The sequence below is a fragment of the Zingiber officinale genome, chromosome 1B (genome assembly GCF_018446385.1).
Source record: "Zingiber officinale cultivar Zhangliang chromosome 1B, Zo_v1.1, whole genome shotgun sequence".
Classification (NCBI taxonomy): Eukaryota; Viridiplantae; Streptophyta; class Magnoliopsida; order Zingiberales; family Zingiberaceae; genus Zingiber; species Zingiber officinale.
Genome location: NC_055986.1, coordinates 26,187,504 through 26,207,098, shown reverse-complemented (window position 1 = coordinate 26,207,098; position 19,595 = coordinate 26,187,504). Strand labels below are relative to the sequence as shown.

General features: G+C 39.1%; 1 long non-coding RNA gene across 2 annotated transcripts; it reads left to right on the top strand.

Annotated features, from left to right (window-relative positions):
• Positions 1-2,668: 2,668 nt before the first annotated feature.
• LOC122048503 lies at positions 2,669-3,887 on the top strand. 2 transcript variants are annotated; one of them, XR_006130722.1, is made up of 4 exons: positions 2,669-3,132; positions 3,231-3,342; positions 3,434-3,560; positions 3,828-3,887. It is a non-coding gene; the product is annotated as an uncharacterized LOC122048503 (long non-coding RNA). The 2 variants fall into 2 exon arrangements; XR_006130723.1 differs by having other exon boundaries at positions 3,434-3,569; positions 3,828-3,885.
• Positions 3,888-19,595: the final 15,708 nt, after the last annotated feature.

The following is a 19,595-nucleotide window of genomic DNA, read 5'->3' as shown; positions in this document are numbered from 1 at the left end:
TTGGGCTTACCAATGCTCCAGCGGTATTTATGGATCTGATGAACCGCGTCTTCCTGGAGCATCTTGATCAGTTTGTTATCATTTTCATCGATGACATATTGGTCTACTCATGTTTCGAGGAGGAACATGCGCAGCATCTTCGCACAGTCTTGGAGACTCTTCGACGACATCAGCTATACGCGAAGTTCAACAAGTGTGCCTTCTGGTTATCTTCAGTTAGTTTTCTGGGACACGTGGTCTCTACCCAAGGTATTTCAGTAGACCCTCAGAAGATCGAGGTTGTCACTAGTTGGGAGCAACCGAAATCAGTACAGGAGATTTGTAGTTTTCTGGGACTAGCTGGATATTACAGATGGTTAGTCGAGGGTTTCTCCCGGATTGCTGTGCCGCTGACACACCTGACCAGGAAAGGTGTGAAGCTCACTTGGACAGAAGCTTACGAGACCAACTTTCAAGAGCTAAAGCGGAGATTAGTATCGGCACCAGTTTTGGTTTTATCTTCTGGAGAGGACGGATTCGTACTCTATACCGACATATCTCTTTAGGGTTTGGGTGATGCTCTGATGCAGCACAGCAGGGTAGTCTCCTATGCTTCCCGACAGTTGAAGGAGCATGAGAAGAACTACCCAGTTCATGATCTGGAGTTGGCCTCCGTTATATTTGCTTTGAAGATTTGGTGGCATCATCTGTACGACATTACCTTTGAGATTCTCACGGATCATAAGAGTCTCAAATATCTGTTCACCCAGAAGGAGCTTAATCTTTGATAGAGGAGATGTATGGAGTTCCTGAAGGATTACGATTGTACCATTAGCTACCACCCGGGGAGAGCTAATATGGTTGTCGATGCACTCAGTAGGAAGTCTAGAGGGACTTTGGCTTGCCACCGAGCTTCAGTCATGGACTTGATTAAGGATATTTCCGATTTGGGCCTTCAGGAGCAGGGACGGACACAGCAGGGTATGTTGGTTACCATGGTTGCTCAGTCGTCGATCAGGACAAGGATCCAAGAGGCCCAAGTCGGTGATCAACACTTACAGTCCATTGGCAGCCAGATAACTTCCAAGCAGCAGACCGAGTTCACACGAGATGAGGAGGGTATTATATATTTCCGAGGCAGATTATGCGTACCTCAGTCTCATCCGGTCTTGCAGGAGCTACTTCAGGAGACTCATCGCTCCCGATTTGCTATCCACCTAGGCGGGACCCGCATGTATCTGGATTTGAGGCATTCCTACTGGTGGAACGACATAAAGAAAGACATAGCGAAATTTGTAGCTAGATGTCTTATCTGTCAGCAGGTAAAGGCTGAGCACCAGAGACTTGCCGGATTACTTCAGCGGATTCCTATTCTTGAGTGGAAATGGGAACATATTACCATGGATTTTGTGGTGGGTTTGCCTAGGACACGATGAGGCCATGACGCGATTTGGGTAATCGTTGATCGATTAACCAAATCGGCTTACTTCTTAGCGATCCAGAAGATTGATTCCCTGGATCGATTGGCAGATCTATATTGCCAAGAGATCATCAAATTGCATGGTGTTCCATTGAGTATTATTTCGGATACAGACCCTCAGTTTACAACCCGATTCTAGCAGAGTCTGTAGCAGGCCTTGGACACTCAGCTCCATTTCAGTACAGCTTTCCATCCGCATACAGATGGACAGTCAAAGCGGACCATTCAGACTCTAGAGGACTTGATGAGGTCTTGTGTTTTGGATTTCGGAGGCAGTTGGGAGGACCATTTACCATTGGTAGAGTTCGCCTACAACAACAGTTTTCATTCGACTATCCAGATGGAACCGTTTGAAGCTTTGTATGGTAGGCCTTGTCGGACACCCATCCTTTGGGAGGAGGTTGGGGAGGCCTAGTTGCTAGGGCCTCATAGAGCTCAACAGGAGGCAGAGTTGGTCCGTACTATCAAACGGAGGATGTCAGAGGCGCAGGATCGCCAGAAGAGTTATGCTGATCGGAGACGGAGACCTCTGGAGTTCTCTACTGGCGATCATGTTTTTCTGAGAGCTTCACCCACGAATGGGGTGAAGAGATTTGACCTCTGAGGTAAGCTAACTGCGCGATACATTGGAGATTTCCAGATCTTAGAGAGGATTGGAGCAGTAGCTTATCGTCTGGCGCTACCACCGGCTTTAGCAGGCGTGCACGACATATGTCATGTATATATGCTGAGGAGATACGTAGTCGATCTAGCACATGTGCTATCAAATATACCAGTTCCTGTTCAGCCTGACGTTACCTACGAGGAGGCTACCTAGGAGCTCAAGGATACGATTCGAGCTCGATATCCCCACCTTTTCACTTGAGGTATGTGGGTTAATTTACCGTTCAACATTTATATTCTTTTTCTGTTGTTAGTACTTGTTGATGGTAATAACACAAATTTGGGGACCACATTTTTATTAGTGGGAGAGAATGTAAAATATCGGAAAAGGGCGAATAACCATAAGGGAATTTTTTGGAATTTTTAGAAATTTTTTAGGAATTTTTCGGAGCTCGTATGACTTAGGTTACGGGGATAAATATTGGGTCACGAGAAAGCCTATTTAGGCTACCCCATTTAAGCGAGGAAATATTTGATTTTTCTTATTATTCTTTTTTTTTTTTTTTTTCTATTTTCGTTTTCTTTCCGTTTCCCTCACCCGACCCATGCCCTATAAGCTCCCGACGCCGTTTCTTCTTCGCCTCTTCATCTCCTCCAACCGACGGCGCCGCCGAGACGCTTCATCTCCTCTCTCGCGGACAAAAGGGGCAGACAAGGAGAAGTTGGTCACTTCTTCTATCGATCTCCTCTGCCTCTGCCGATCTTCCTTCTCTCCCAACTTCTCTACATCGCCCGACGCCGTGCCACCATTGCCGTCGTCGGTGAAGCCCCATTGACGTCGGTACCCGAGGGCAAGCCACTGTCGAGTTGTCGTTCTTCCTGTTCCCTAGCCGCAGTAGTCGTGCCCTATTCTCTGCTCCGCCGCCTCGTCGAGCACTGGTAGAAAGACTCCTCCTCGCCAGCATGGATCCACTGATCACCCCAAATCCGTCTGATTTCCCTAGCTCTGGTTGAGTTCTCGTTGTCCTAATCTGAGGCGCGACACCCATGCCCTAGCTGAGATCTTGGAGGTAAGGGAAGCTAATTGGATGATGGACTTCAGTTATGTGTAGATTCTTGATTGAATTCGTGATCTCCTCTTCTTGATCCATTTAGTGGATTTGTCCAGCATGTGTAGGGTTCGGTGGATCCAGTTTAAGGCTTTTGGCGAGCATATTTGAGAGATAGTTGGACGGTGGTTTTCTCCAGTAGTGGTTCAGTAGCTGAGATATCAGATTTTTGTAAGAAATGCTTGGCAGTAGATGTAGCATCGATCTAATTTCAGTTTGCTGGTTGAGATATTGAGGTTTGTTATTTGCCCGACCATTGTAGCTCAGTCCATTTCTCTTCATGAACAGTCCAGCCAAGTTGTCTCCTTTCTGTGCGCCGGGCAACAGTTCAAATCCCTTTCACCGAGTCCCTCTGTTCCGTCTTCGGCCATCGCAGTCACCATATCCAGGTAGATTGGGTAATAACTAAGATTTAGCTCTACTTCTGTTATGAGATTAATAGGCTGAAATTTATTATGAGTTGAGGACATTAACATATGAGTTAATTGATGATTAGTTTGTATTGGATTGATAAATGAGTAAGTTGGATCCCATTTGGGTTAGTTAATTTGGTTGGATTGTTTAGAACAATCTAAATGGAGGTTCCTAATGAAATTAGGAATTTAGTTTAGCTAGTTACATTTGGAATTAGCTAAATTATATGTATGTTATTACAGAATTCGGATTCGGGACGAGCACTTCGACATAGAGGTTGATTAGCTCAATCTACATTGGAGGCGGGTACCTTGACTTATCTATTTTGATATGTCATGTTGATATGCTTAGTAGATTTTAACAAGTAGTAATAATTATGTTTATATCTGCATCGGCATGTCACTATTTGTTTCCGAGTATGTTTTGTTTGTTACTTGTTTAGCATTCATGCCCTGTGTATTATTTATGTTATAAAGGTAGTGGTATGCCATGCCTTATGATATACCAGACTGGTTAGATACCATACCTGACTTGCGTACCTAGATCATATTATTTGATGCACGTATTCGGTACATGTTTTTATAGAGGTAGATATGATCAGGATATTTCTATGCTCAGTGTCATGCACCATCTCGCATGATTGCATGTTGTGCGATAGTTGACTCTATTATTGTTGAGCGCATCTCCAGTTACATGGATCTGCACACACAACCACTCATCGGTTAGTGGTATATTGATTACGGCCCAATTTTGTCGCGAATTGGGCATCAAATGATGAAGTACCAAACCCCTCCTACACTAATGTAGCATAGGAATGACTCAGGTCGTCCGCCAACGAAAGCAACGATAGGATGGTAAACTTAGGATCGTGTGTTATTTCTATTTTTTTTTGGGGTTTCCAATATGGAAAAGGGGGTTTGGATTTTAATTCTAAATCTAACAAATAAAAAGCAAAGCAAGTAAGAAACTAATCTAATGCTGGAATGAAATTTAACTAGGTGTCAATAATTAATCCACAACGCATTGTCACTCTAGCTATGAGTTAACTATCAACACAATTAAACTAAGGATCGAAATAGCGAAGCATCAAATGAAATCTAATCTAAATAATGGAAGACAATGCAAGTAATAAAGCTATGTCTACCCTAACTAACCATTGAAGATTTTCCTACATCGCATTGTCACGCTACAATACAAGAATATCTATCAATGGGAATAACATGAAACATAATAAAGACTCAAACAGGCACAAAGAAAACAACGATTAAACAAAAGCAATTAAACTAAACAACCTTAACAACGATTAATCAAAAACCTAATTACGCATAAAAACTAAACTTGTACCATATTGTCACGCTATGATACAAGATCAACAATCATACATAATGAACTAAACAAAGTACCAAAACTAAACAAAATGCAATCTATCAATCTAAGAAGCAATAACAAACATAACACCCTAATTAAGCAATTAACATGAAAGTAAACTAACAACTAAACAATTCAAACATAAATGTAACTAAAATATCCAAAATGCATAAAAACAAGACTAAACAAATCAAACATGGAAATAAACTAAATTAATCAACCACATCCATTCCTCCATGATCATACACCAATTGACTACCTCCGTCGTCACACGGAGGCCCAGATCTGGAACGCCATCACTGGTGAACAGCAAACTCAACGACTGATCTATGATCGGATGTAAATTGATACACAACTGAGATGCTAGAGTTCGCTTCTCCTAGAATTGGACACACTGAGATGCTAGAGTTCTGCCCACCTTCGGAACACCGTCCGCAGGAAGTCCACAGCAGCATCAGCCTTGGGATTCAGATGGGAAGCTCGCCGGAGAAGAAGTAGAACAACACGGACAACTCAGCTTTTGCCGGAATTTGATACACTGAATTGCTGGAACTCCTACCTTCGGAACGCCGTCCACAGGAAGCCACAACACTAATCAGTGATGGAAGAAGAAATTCGCCGGAGAAGAAGAAGGATCGGCCGGCTGTCCCTATTGGAATCTTCTGCTTTCGGAACGTCGTCCACAGGAAGATCCGCTGAGGTAGGGATGAAGAAGGACTACCTTGCCGGAGGAGAACACTCCGCCGTTAAGAGAACCCTAGACCCAAGCCGCTATCCACTCAAAGAAGTCGCTGAGGTTGCTGCCGTCGCCGCTTGGAGCAGATTGGAGAAGAGGAGGTTGGTTGTGGAGGACCGACCGGCCGGCCGGCGGCAAAGGAAGAAAAGAGTAGCCGCCGGCCGGTGGTGAGGAGAAGAAAGGAGAAGGAGGCGCGGTGCCCTAGCTCCGCGGGGAAGAGAAATCGCGAGAGAAGAGAAGGGGTTCCTGTGCCGTGCGGGTGAGAGGAAAAGGGGTTTTCTTAATGGGTCGGGTCGGGTAAAGGAGTGGAATCCGAATCCTATAACCAATAGGATTAAAAGTGGGATTTTGGATATTGGGTTGAGAAGTTGAGGTTTTTGGTTAATGGGATTCGGATCCATTAAGAGGATGAAATTGGGCTTTTGAAATTGGGCTTGAAGAGTGGACTTTTAAATTGGATTTGAATTGGATATCCACTTCTTGGATGAACCCTTGGATGCCTTAAGCTCTAGATCAACGGTCCAGATCACTTTAAATCATGATGAAGGGCTGGATCACTTGATTTGACTGAAGGGACAAGATCTCACTGAATCTTGATCAACGGTCCACATTAATTCAGCTTGATCTTCCTCATTTGGCCTCCAAATCAAGCCAAATTCGATCCGGCTCGACCCTAATCCATGGCTCTTTGAATTTCCTACAAAACCAAAATAAATCATGCGATTAAATTCCATAATTGTGGAAAATTTACATTTAAGTCCAAAATAAATCCTGCTCACAAAATATAATATAAGCACAAAATTAAGCATGTGAGAAGGTAAAAACGCTAAGTATAAGAGCCAAAATAATGCACAAAAATACCCATTATCAACTCCCCCACACTTATTCTTGCTCGTCTCGAGCATGTAAATAAAACAAAAAAGATAACTAGAAATGTATTCCCCTAGCAATTCTTACTCAAACTTAGTAAATAATGAAAGAGAGTTATCTAAGATTGTCCAATTTAAATAACCCAAGCAATCATAGATTAAATTCATACATTGATCAACAAACATGATAACTTCAATCCATAATAGATAAACTGAAAATGATAATAAAATAACCTCACAAGGTAAATGATGGTGGCTCTCCTCTCATATACATGCAATAGTGGAGCTCACTCAAGCTACTCATGATAAATGCACTACCATATGCTTGCTCTTCTTTTAATCTTCACCACCATATACATAAGAATGCACAATAAAATAATGAAGGCTTATTTATGTAAGGGAAACATGAATCAAAGCAAATGATAGTATAAGAATACAGATGAAGAAGATAAAACAAGTTATTAGTGGAAGACATGGACATAATGGAATGTTACATAGATGAGTACAATAGAACATGGCCAAAAAAAATATATCTCATCCAAACTCCCAAACTAGCTTTTCACAACTCAATAAAAATGTGAACAATCTTTACGATAGCTTTTCAATAAACATTCACTCATGATATACAATAAAATCCAAATTTTGCTACCATAAAGATTATCACTAACAAAAATTCTATCACCTTCATCAATACAATAAAAAATGTGAACAATTCCTACTCTAGCATTTCACACTAAAAAACTATACATGATATACAATAATATCTCAATATCGCTAAAGTAAGAATTGTCACTCACAAAAATTCTATCACAAATGAATAAAAATGACACAACATGTTAAAATTTTTCACAAATCCAATAAACATGTAGACAACCTCTACTATAACTTTTCAATAAAAATACCACTCATGATAGACATAAAATCTATATGTTGCTATAATAAAGATTGTCTCTCTAAAAAACTCTACCACACACAAATATAAAAGGACACAACATGTTAAAGCTCTTTTTTTTTTCAAATTTTTTTCCTTTTTTTTTTCTTTCTTTTGATGTTCTCTTTTTTCTTTTTTTTTTTTTTTTATTTTATTTTCTTTTTCATTTGTTTTTTTTTCTTTTTTTGCTGTTCTCTTTTTTTTTCTTTTTATTTTCTTTTTCATTTGCTTTTTTTCTTTTTTTTTTCTGATTTTTTTTTTTCATTTTTTTTCTAACATGTTGTGCAACATTATACAACATCATCAATAGCTCAAATAAATAGATACAAAGCATGGTTTACCTATGGTGATCAAGCATGGTTTACCTATGCTTTCCTTAAATTCCACTAAGCTATTTCTCTCAAGCTATTTCTCTCCCCCCACACTTAAATCAATGTCCGTCTCGGACAATACAACACAACATGTGTCCAAAACTTGAAGTCACTGTTTCTCTTTCATTTTAGCTGCAACTTCTGTTCTTTTCTCTTTCTCTGTTCTGTTTCTATTTTTTTCTATGTTTTTCATTCAGTTTCAGGTTTCCAACAATTTCAGCAGATAAATTCAAGGTTTCAGCGGTTAGGCAGCATAAAGGAATGTACTGTTTGATGGAATTCTGGTTTCAGCTTCTGTTATAGCGCTATCAGATTCATCAAGATTGAATTCTGATTTCTGGAATTCAGCTACAATAAGTAAACATGATCTTATCTAAACCCAAACAGAACACCACAGTACATCAATCACAACATAGGGAAGAATGTTGGAACATCAACTAGTTTTCTATTGCTTTAAACTCTGCTGAATATTCTAATCAAAATGATATTTACTTCTCTGCTTCCTTTTCAAGTATATCAGAAAGATCAAGTTGTTATACCATCTAACATTTCAACAACTGCATACCTCACTGCATATCTGTGTTAACTTTTCTTCAATTACCATTAGTACTACTCCTTAAGTTGGTTGGACAATGACCACAATTTGTGCCATCCAGAAAACAGATAACTAAAATCCATCACAACTCCCCTTTTCAGCAGCAACCTTCTTCTATATCAGTGTTCTAGCTATCAACTGAAACTTAGCATTTTAAACTCCAATTGACACTCAACATATATGCTTCTGAACTCAGCTCGTTGATTTACAGCAGCTTTATCCCAAAATTACAAACCCCATTTCTGATAAGCAAACTAGTAAAAAGATTGTTTCAGAACTGGCACACACAAATCAGACATTTCCAGCTCCTAATCTGTTAACAGATTGCAGTAATCAGCTTCCAACTTCTGAACTTGATCTGCAGTAAGACTTCTTTACAGCAATGGCACAAAACTCCAGCTTGAACTTTATAAAAATTCCCATAACTTAAACTGACTTCTAATTTTTCAAGGAACTGTGAACTGTGCTGTCTCTGTGTACAAATTTCTATGATACTTCCTTGAAATTCGCTATCGCACACACCATTGCTACTAATTCCAGGAAACTTTAGTTCAATAGTTTCAGTTTCAATATTAAAGAAAGTTTAGTTTCAGAAATCAGAATCTATGAAAAGGAATCAAACTTTAGAATTTAGATTTCTTATTCAGCAGCATCAGAATTCAGTTGTTTGGACAGACTTCAGAATGTGCCATTTCTGATTCAAAACTGAAGTACAGCTTTTGCAATAACAGCACACAATTCACAACTGAAAAATTCTGCACACACTGCATCTCTAGTTATTTTCTGATCATGTTAGCAAGAAAACATCTCCAAAGAAACTTGCTGATAAAATTTTGTGTGAACAGATTTGTGAAACTCGAAATTGAATTCTGTGAACAGATTTGTTACTGAATACTTGCAGCAATTTTCAAATACCGAGTAAAAGCCAACATTGAATTCATCTCTGAAGTACAGCTGAATCTTCATGTTCAGAGCACTCACAAAGAAATCATACTCCACAGATTTGAATTGGCACCCATATAAATCAAAAGTAAAGGCTGAGTTCTGGTTTTCCAGATATCAGTCCAAAAATTGGAATTCAAAGTGGCTTCAGCACAACAATTCTCGAATCTGTTTCCTATATTCTTTTCTTCCATCAGAATCTACGACTCAAGTTACAGAATTCAAAAACTAAGGTAACTCCAGCTGTGTTATTAAAATTCCAGCTTAGCAAAGATTCTCTGCTTAATGCTTTGGACAGTTTCCAGAAACTCATTTCAGGACTCACACTCACTTGTAAATTTCAGAACTCCTACATCAATTATCAACTGCTTGCCTCCTGCAAATGCAACTTAATTTCCAATTTAGAGCTTCTTGAAAAAGTAGAGCATCAAGATAGGAGACTAGTTTCATGTGGTTGCTGTCAAGAACATCATTAAAAACTTGTACAAATAGAACTCTGTTTCATTCTCACTTAACTCTACATTTCATATATTCAAACTCCAAGTGAATGCATATTCCGAATTCTGATTATTTCTCTAGCAGCAAATATCATTTGTGTCTTGGACATCTTGAAGATTTGCATCACCTTGTATCATTTGAACAGCTCCCTAATTCCTTGATGGTTTTTACAGCACAGAACAAGTCTGAATTCTGCAGATTTTTATTTTTCCTTCTGTTTCTACAGATTCAAATTCTGTTCCCTGTTAATAGCAATCTTCTTCCCTACATTCTGCTGGATATCTGCTGAATTCTGCACTGCAGTTTCAGAATTGAAGGTTTAATAATTTACTCATACTAAAATCCAGCAGAATGTAACTCACAATGATACCAACTCTAGCTATAAATCAGAACATGCATTACTCAAACATGCATTCTGTGTTCTAGCTAGTTAATGTCCAATCCTTCACAGATTGTTTCAGATTGTTAACCACTAATTTTGCAGCTTCATAGTTACAGTCCAGCAGCTTCTGAAAATAGAAATCTGTATAAATCCAATTGTGGAAGACAGGGAAAGGAATAGCACTATTGTCACTGAATTTGCAAATTCAAGCTTTTGTTTCATGTCCAATAGCAATTTTTTTTTTAAATAGAACTCTCCTGATTCCTTCATTGGATTGAAACTGGACAGTTTCAGAAAAGGAAACACTACCATTTGATAATGATTGAATAAAAGCTTCACTTCAGGTCCTTTGTTCAAAACCTTGCAATCTACAATTACTGAGCTTAAAAATCAAATTCAGAATTCATGACAAAGAGCTCTATAAGTGGAGCTAATATCTAAATTTTGGGTTGCCAGAATTCAGTTTCAGAATCAGAATTCAAGCTTAACAGATTCCATTTAGCTCTAAAATGATGAGAGCTTATTTTGCGGTTGTCTTAATTCAGAATTTACCATAGAATTTGGCATGTGCTGTTAAAGCAAATACAGCTCTTACAGATAAACTGGTTGCTAAAATTTGGTTCAGAAATCAGCAGGAATTCAAAAATTTACAGCTCCCAGTTCACATCATATTTGAGAGTCCTGTTGTATTGGTAGCAGTATTTCTGTCCAATTCGATGTAAGGTTCAACTCTTATCAGCCTTTACATTATGATCTTTTGGACTTAAGTTTCAGGATTCAAGAGTTGCAGCAATTCCAACTGGAGTTATGAAAATTTCAGCTCATACAGTGGTCTCATTTAGCAATAGAATGATTGGAACTTCAATTCAAAACTAGGTTGATCAGAATTAGCATCAGCAACTCAAGAAATGCATTCTGTTCCAGCAACAAAAATTTAGAATTGATTTTCTTTTCTTCAATTCTGCAATCGCAGTTTTCAGACCTGAAATTCTGCATTTCCAGAAATATCAATTTCAGAAAACCCAAATTCAGAATTTGTGTCAAAGGTCTCTACATGGATTTAATCTCTGCCACTTCTAGCACGACTGAAATTGGACCTTCACTGATCAAAAGCTTGGTACAAAAACTTCAACTTTCGCAACAACAACAATTTCAGTACTCAGTCATGTCTAGTGTTATTCTCACTGCTGCAACTTACTGCATACTACATTTCTGTTGTGAAGCATTCTCTGGTTTTTTTTTCCAAGCTTAGATAATGCTTCGTAGTCATCAGATGTTGCATTTTGATTCATTCCTGCATTTAGCATTAGCCCTTCATCCAATTTCCAGACAGCCACTGTTTTTATGCACAGAAAATATTTTGAAATTCTTCATTTCAGTTCTAGAGTTCAGCATGGTCATGAAAAGTCTGAAATACCATTTGTTTCAAACATACTCTTAGATTTCAATTAAGCTTCCACTCATTTGGATATTGCTTCCAAATCTTGATACAAAACTAATACAGCTTTTTCAACTCTGCACTACAATTCTGCAGATTTCCACAGCCATTCCTTTGTGTTACAGTTTCAGTTTCTTGCTCCTGATCAGAGAAAATTTTACACCATTGCATTCCTGCACTTCACCACTTCTAATTGTTAACGAGAGGGCAAAGCTTCCTTTAAAAGAAAACCACTCTTTGTCACTGAAATGATAGAGGTTAAACTTCATGTTGCTGCTGGTTGAAAAGAGCATGCATCTTTGACACAACATTGACACTAAGCTCTCCATTTACATATTACTGCAGCCTCAATTTTCTGCAGATTCTCATTACTGCATTTTGTAATTTTCTGCCTTTCTCAATAAACCTCTTCCACTTCAGATTTCAGGATCTCGTAACTGTTTATAACAAGCAAAGTTCAGCAAACAGAATTGCTGAAATTTAATAGCAGACAACTTCTTTTCAGAACAAGCCAATGCTGGGTTCAGAGATTGTTGTTGTGCAGAATTGTAATAGCAATGTTAGGACTAAATGCAGTAATGATTCTACAGCTTAGCAATTTATAGTTTCTGTTACAGCAATTGCTTGTTCTGAAAACAGTACAGTAGCAATGCTAATCTTTAAAACCTTTAGCATTTAACACCATTGCATCTTCCAAATCTCCATCATTGGCTTGAACTTGAATCCCATTCACAAACAAATCCAAGCATACAAAAGCTCTATACATCTCCCCCACACTTAATCCTTTGTCATCTAGTCGATCCAACTCATCAAGCAATCAATCCAAAATTCTCAACAAAAGAAAATTGACAAGTGAAGAAGATCAAGAATAAGAATGCTAGATGAAAATGTTTCAAGGAAAATTGTGAGGAAAGGAATTGGAAAGTATAAGGAAACAAGAATGACAAATATCCTTTATCTCCATGCACACAAATGCTATTGTGACCTTGAAAAGAAGCTAAGCAAGTTCTAGAGTTCAATTGTTGTGAATGCATGTCACACAAGAGAAAATAATAGAGTATAGGCTTAAAGTGGTCCTCTCTAGGTAATTTTTTATACAATCAAGCTTAATTGATCAAAATGGAATCCTCCACCAAATTAACCAATATCATGTGAGAAAAGCATCCAATCATGTCACAATGACCTAAAATTGATGATCAAATTTAATAAGCTTTTACCATTTTAAAAATATTACTAAACAATTCCATGGAGGCTTTTATTCAAATGACATGCTATGTATACTAAACAAAATGCAAAGTATGAGAGTAAAATGTGGAAATAAAATGCAAAATGTAAAAACAAAGTGCAAATGCAAAGTATGAAACCAAAGAAACGTATAAAGAATTTATTAACAAGACATGAATTAAAATGCAAAAGAAATCTAAATTGGAACAAACTCCCCTATCATTCCCGGTGGTTGAAGAAGGTTTAGAAGAAGAATCCATGCCGGAAATGGAGTAATCATGGTTCTACTCAAATTCTTCTTATTAATCATTTTTCCTTTCAAAATTCTTTCCGGAGGTCTTAATCGGTTCAGTTTTAGCACCCACTCTGGAAGCTCATGTTCTCCTACAACATCAATAAAAGAAAATACCTCCCACACGCATGTGGGGTAAAAAGAAAATAGCAGAATATTAGTGTGGGTAAAATATATATCAAGAAATGATTCATATCTAATAAAATCAATAAATGGTACCTCTATGAAATTTTCTGAAAAATCACACAAAATACTCACCTTGTCATCTTGAGAGGTACCTGGAGTGGTGTTTGTTACCTCTTTCTCCTCAAGAAAATGCTCAGACTCTAATTCTGGTGCATGTACATCTTCATGTAGTGATTCTTCGGTGCTTGGCTCCAAAGCACAAGTCCCTACACTTACATCTTCAATTCTTGGTGGTTCTTGAGGTAATGCTTCCAGTAAGCATTCCTCTACACTTAAATCATCTTCAAAAACAATACCTCCATCATTCACAACATCTAGAGCAACACTATCAGTAGAATCAGAAATCTGAACAACTACATCATCACAAATAAAACTAGAAAATTGTTGTGAAGAAATAGAAGTAGTGTCAGGCCTGACAAGCGCTCCACAATCCATCTCCTCACTGGAGTTTTGCATTTGCAACTGATTGATGGACGATGCAATCTGATCTAACTGACTCTGAATATTTTGTATCCTTGCAAATCGTTGCTCTTGATGCTCTCTCATTTGTTGCATAACTTCATTGCATTTCCACATTGATTCTTCAATTTGTTCTTGTGCATCCTCATACCTATTCCGTTGCTCCATAGGTAGGTAGGACTGAGTCTGAGGCTGATAGTAATAACTATCCCTCCAATCTCCAAAATACGGATAAAATGGATCCATGGTCAAATAGAATTTCCAGTTCTTACACAACAACTAGCAAATAAAGTCAGAAGACTCAGGAACAAATAAAATCAAACACATGGATATATGAACATGAAAACAATCAAAACAACAATCCTAAAATTACTAAACATTGCATATTACAATTTCCCCGGCAACAGCGCCAATTTGATTACGGCCCAATTTTGTCGCGAATTGGGCATCAAATGATGAAGTACCAAACCCCTCCTACACTAATGTAGCATAGGAATGACTCGGGTCGTCCGCCAACGAAAGCAACGATAGGATGGTAAACTTAGGATCGTGTGTTATTTCTATTTTTTTTTGGGGTTTCCAATATGGAAAAGGGGGTTTGGATTTTAATTCTAAATCTAACAAATAAAAAGCAAAGCAAGTAAGAAACTAATCTAATACTGGAATGAAATTTAACTAGGTGTCAATAATTAATCCACAACGCATTGTCACTCTACGCTATGAGTTAACTATCAACACAATTAAACTAAGGATCGAAATAGCGAAGCATCAAATGAAATCTAATCTAAATAATGGAAGACAATGCAAGTAATAAAGCTATGTCTACCCTAACTAACCATTGAAGATTTTCCTACATCGCATTGTCACGCTACGATACAAGAATATCTATCAATGGGAATAACATGAAACATAATAAAGACTCAAACATGCACAAAGAAAACAATGATTAAACAAAAGTAATTAAACTAAACAACCTTAACAACGATTAATCAAAAACCTAATTACGCATAAAAGCTAAACTTGTACCACATTGTCACGCTATGATACAAGATCAACAATCATACATAATGAACTAAACAAAGTACCAAAACTAAACAAAATGCAATCTATCAATCTAAGAAGCAATAACAAACATAACACCCTAATTAAGCAATTAACATGAAAGTAAACTAACAACTAAACAATTCAAACATAAATGTAACTAAAATATCCAAAATGCATAAAAACAAGACTAAACAAATCAAACATGGAAATAAACTAAATTAATCAACCACATCCATTCCTCCATGATCATACACCAATTGACTACCTCCGTCGTCACACGGAGGCCCAGATCTGGAACGCCATCACTGGTGAACAGCAAACTCAACGACTGATCTATGATCGGATGTAAATTGATACACAACTGAGATGCTAGAGTTTGCTTCTCCCGGAATTGGACACACTGAGATGCTAGAGTTCTGCCCACCTTCGGAACACCGTCCGCGGGAAGTCCACAGCAGCATCAGCCTTGGGATTCAGATGGGAAGCTCGCCGGAGAAGAAGTAGAACTACACGGACAACTCAGCTTCTGCCGGAATTTGATACACACTAAATTTGCTGGAGAAGAAGAAGAATCGGCCAGCTTCCTTGGAATCTTCCACTTTTGCAACGGAGAACACTCCGCCGTCAAGAGAACCCTAGACCCAAGCCGCTGTCCACTCAAAGAAGTCGCTGAGGTTGCTGCCGTCGCCGCTTGGAGCAGATTGGAGAAGAGGAGGTTGGTTGTGGAGGACCGGTCGGCCGGCCGGCGGCAAAGGAAGAAAAGAGTAGCCGCCGACCGGTGGTGAGGAGAAGAAAGGAGAAGGAGGCGCAGTGCCCTAGCTCCGCGGGGAAGAGAAATCGCGAGAGAAGAGAAGGGGTTCCTGTGCCATGCGGGTGAGAGGAAAAGGGGTTTTCTTAATGGGTCTGGTCGGGTAAAGGAGTGGAATCCGAATCCTATAACCAATAGGATTAAAAGTGGGATTTTGGATATTGGGTTGAGAAGTTGAGGTTTTTGGTTAATGGGATCCGGATCCATTAAGAGGATGAAATTGGGCTTGAAGAGTGGACTTTTAAATTGGGTTTGAATTGGAGATCCACTTCTTGGATGAACCCTTGGATGCCTTAAGCTCTAGATCAACGGTCCAGATCACTTTAAATCATGATGAAGGGCTGGATCACTTGATTTGACTGAAGGGACAAGATCTCACTGAATCTTGATCAACGGTCCACATTAATTCAGCTTGATCTTCCTCATTTGGCCTCCAAATCAAGACAAATTCGATCCGTCTCGACCCTAATCCATGACTCTTTGAATTTCCTACAAAACCAAAATAAATCATGCGATTAAACTCCATAATTGTGGAAAATTTACATTTAAGTCCAAAATAAATCCTGCTCACAAAATATAATATAAGCACAAAATTAAGCATGTGAGAAGGTAAAAACGCTAAGTATAAGAGCCAAAATAATGCACAAAAATACCCATTATCATATATCAGGCAGGATGTGTGACATTTATGCTATGTTAGGCTCTGCTGGTCCACTTTTGGGTAGTGTGACGCAGCGTGGTAGCCGGCAGACAGATTTGCTCTATTTGGCTCCGTTGGTTCTCTCATGGGTAGTGTGACGTAGCGTGGTAGCCGGCAGAGATCCCTCCTCTGGATTATCTCAGGGAGATGAGAGCATTGCGCTCTCCCACTTATGATTTGGGGTAGGAGGATAGGTGTACTTCGACAGCATCCCGTCCACTCGGTCACTCATCAGGAGCAGTGATGGCAGAGTGCACGGTTGTCATAGCCCTACCCACTCGGTCTCACCATCGTGTGTGAGATGACTGACTGACGTCAGGGGTGATCAAGACATGTCATTGGTATCATATGCATGATGCATTTATTGTTTGTGTTTGCTGCACTTTATTTGTTGCATATTGGATGAATGCATATGATTGGCATGCATACAGGGACATGTATTTCTGGTCTGATAGCCTTGTTATCCTGATAGGAGGTCTTGGTGAGTACAGTTTCTCCCTTATCTTCAGTTGTGCATTGTTTCATTACTTCTGGAGACTGTACACATATTTATTACCGCTGGTTATTATTTACTACACATGCCAACTAGGTATCCGCTGAGTTTTGGACTCACACCCCGTTATTACTATTTTCAGGTTGAGGTTGTTCAGGAGGTTCTAGTCGCTAGTCCCCCACCACTTCGCGTCGCGACAAATTCGCACATTTTGGTTTTTCTTATTATGTTATTGTCTATGATTTCATACTTGTAGCTTTTGGCATTTGGAATTTTTGTATGATCCCTTATTATCGATGGGTTTTCGTTTGGATGTATGCTAGTGATTTATGTTTTATGGGTGTAGTTGAGTAGGATATCATATTTGTGTTTTATGGGTGTAGTTGAGTAAGAATTTGAAATGATTTTTCTTATCGTTGCTGTAGTTTGGTTATTATTATTAAACTACGTGGGTGCTTGCTTATTTTCTTTATTGTATTGTTCCGGCTGTGTTGGCCGAGGTATATATGACCCTAAGGGCATTGTAGGAAGTTTCATATTGTCACACGTATAGGTGAGATGCTGCCAAAATTTCTTCTAGCAGGGGCTGCCTGGGGCGTGACATTTCCAGCCTCTTCCATCTCAAAGCTTCAGATTCAAGCGAAGATTTTCATAGACTACGTTAAATTTGATCCTATCTGAAGGCTAGAGAGATGGTGCGCTGGCTCAAGTGGATGGTCTGTTGACCGGCAAAAGACTTCTTTAACCGACGATGGAGCTCTTCAACGATCCTGCGCACAATCCGACAATTTAACAAGCATTAGTGACCAAAGACTAGGGAAGGGGTCCCTGGTAAGGCCCTCTGACACTCAAGTCAGTATGTTTTCCGGCAAGTGGGCGAAGAAAAACAATAGAGGATACGCGTGAGAGTAAGGTTTAAATGATGCTAATTGCCTACCTTGCCAACAAATAGGATCCCCCCTTTATATACCACCTCTCACAACCTCTGTGATCATGAGGTGGCCCCTTGCGTCGGAGTTTGTTAGGTGATAAAAAAGGGTACAATTTGGGTACTCTACAATGATAGTCTGAGGAATCTTTTTTCTACCCATGAATGTACCTCTTTGTTGTTTATGCTTCGAGCCATCATTGAGGTGGTTAAAGGAATATGTTGTCATGATTAACTGGCTTATGAGAGATATAATAACCTTCGAAGAAGGCTTCAAAGGAATATTCCCCGACAAGATCTGGTAAGTTGTTGTAATATTGTCAAAAGTTGTCTGCTAAGTATATCTCGGCCGGTCCATAAGGCCGACCATATTTATACCTACGTTTGTATTAATCAGCTCTTTCATGCATCAAATACTATAAAAATCTATTCAGAGACTAATATAGTGCCTCCAGTATGCCAAAAATCTATTTGAGTCATATGATCGATTGTATATTATTTATGAGACAATATGATATCAGGTAATCTTAAATCCGGTCAACCCTTACACAGCTGTCGTTCATATGAAGCTTCCAAAGGATAGGTGCCTTTAAGCTTGACCGGCCTTTCAACGTCTGAGCTTATATTGCAAGCTTTATAAGTGTGAGTGTCTTTGAGCCTGACCGGCCTTTGCCTGACCGAGCGAACATAGAGAAACTTATGTTCGACTATCCGACCGATCATATATTAAGATCTTTATAAGTCTAAGGGTGCTAAACCTGGCCGGCCTTTGCTCGGCTGGACGTGCACAGAAAACCTTATGTTTGATCGGCCTTTATTCAACCCATCATATATCAAGAACTATAGAGGCTAAGGGCACTAAACCCGGCCGACCTTTGCCCGGCTAGGCGTGCATAGAAAATCTTATATTCGATCGATCTTTATCCGATCGATCGTATATAAAAAAGCTTTATAAGGCTAAGGGCGCTAAACTCGGCCGGCCTTTGCCCGGCTAGACATGCACAAAAAACCTTATATTCAACCAACTTTTATCTTACCGATCGTATATTGAGAGCTTTGTGAGGCTAAGTGTCTTTGAGCCTGACTGAACTTTTATTCGGCCATGAGAGTATAAAGAGTTTTAGAAGGCTTAAGTGCCCAGAGCCCAGTCGGCCTTTCATCTGGTCGAGCTCCTTTGAACACAGCCGACCATTTACTGACTGAGCATATTTTTTCTTTAGTTTCAGAGTAAAGTCTTAGAGTACTTATATCCTACCAAGTTGGTAACCGGTCGACCTTATCTGATTGTCCTACTTTAGGGCCATGCAGGTAGGACCCGAGAACTTTGAGGCTGGGCGATTAATAGAACCAAGTGCAGAATGCTCCTCTACCCTAACTTTGACTATCACATCACCTTGACTTTGACTACCACATCATCCTTTGGATTCGCTCGTTATAACCCGTATCATTAATAAAACACTTTGGGTGACAAACCCTTGGTGAGTGGATCCATTAACATAGAATCTGCCCTTATATGCTCTATCATTATTTGACCATTCTGAACTCTTTCTTTAATACTAGAAACTTTATGTCAATATGTTTAGACTTCAATGAACTGCGGTTGTTCTTGGAATTAATATAATTCTATAGCTTTATTATCACAGTTGATCCTCAATGGTCTGTCAATGTCTCCAATGATCTATAAACCTGTGATAAGGTTCTACATCCATATTTTGTGGTTGGAAGTTTCATAGTAGACTATAAACT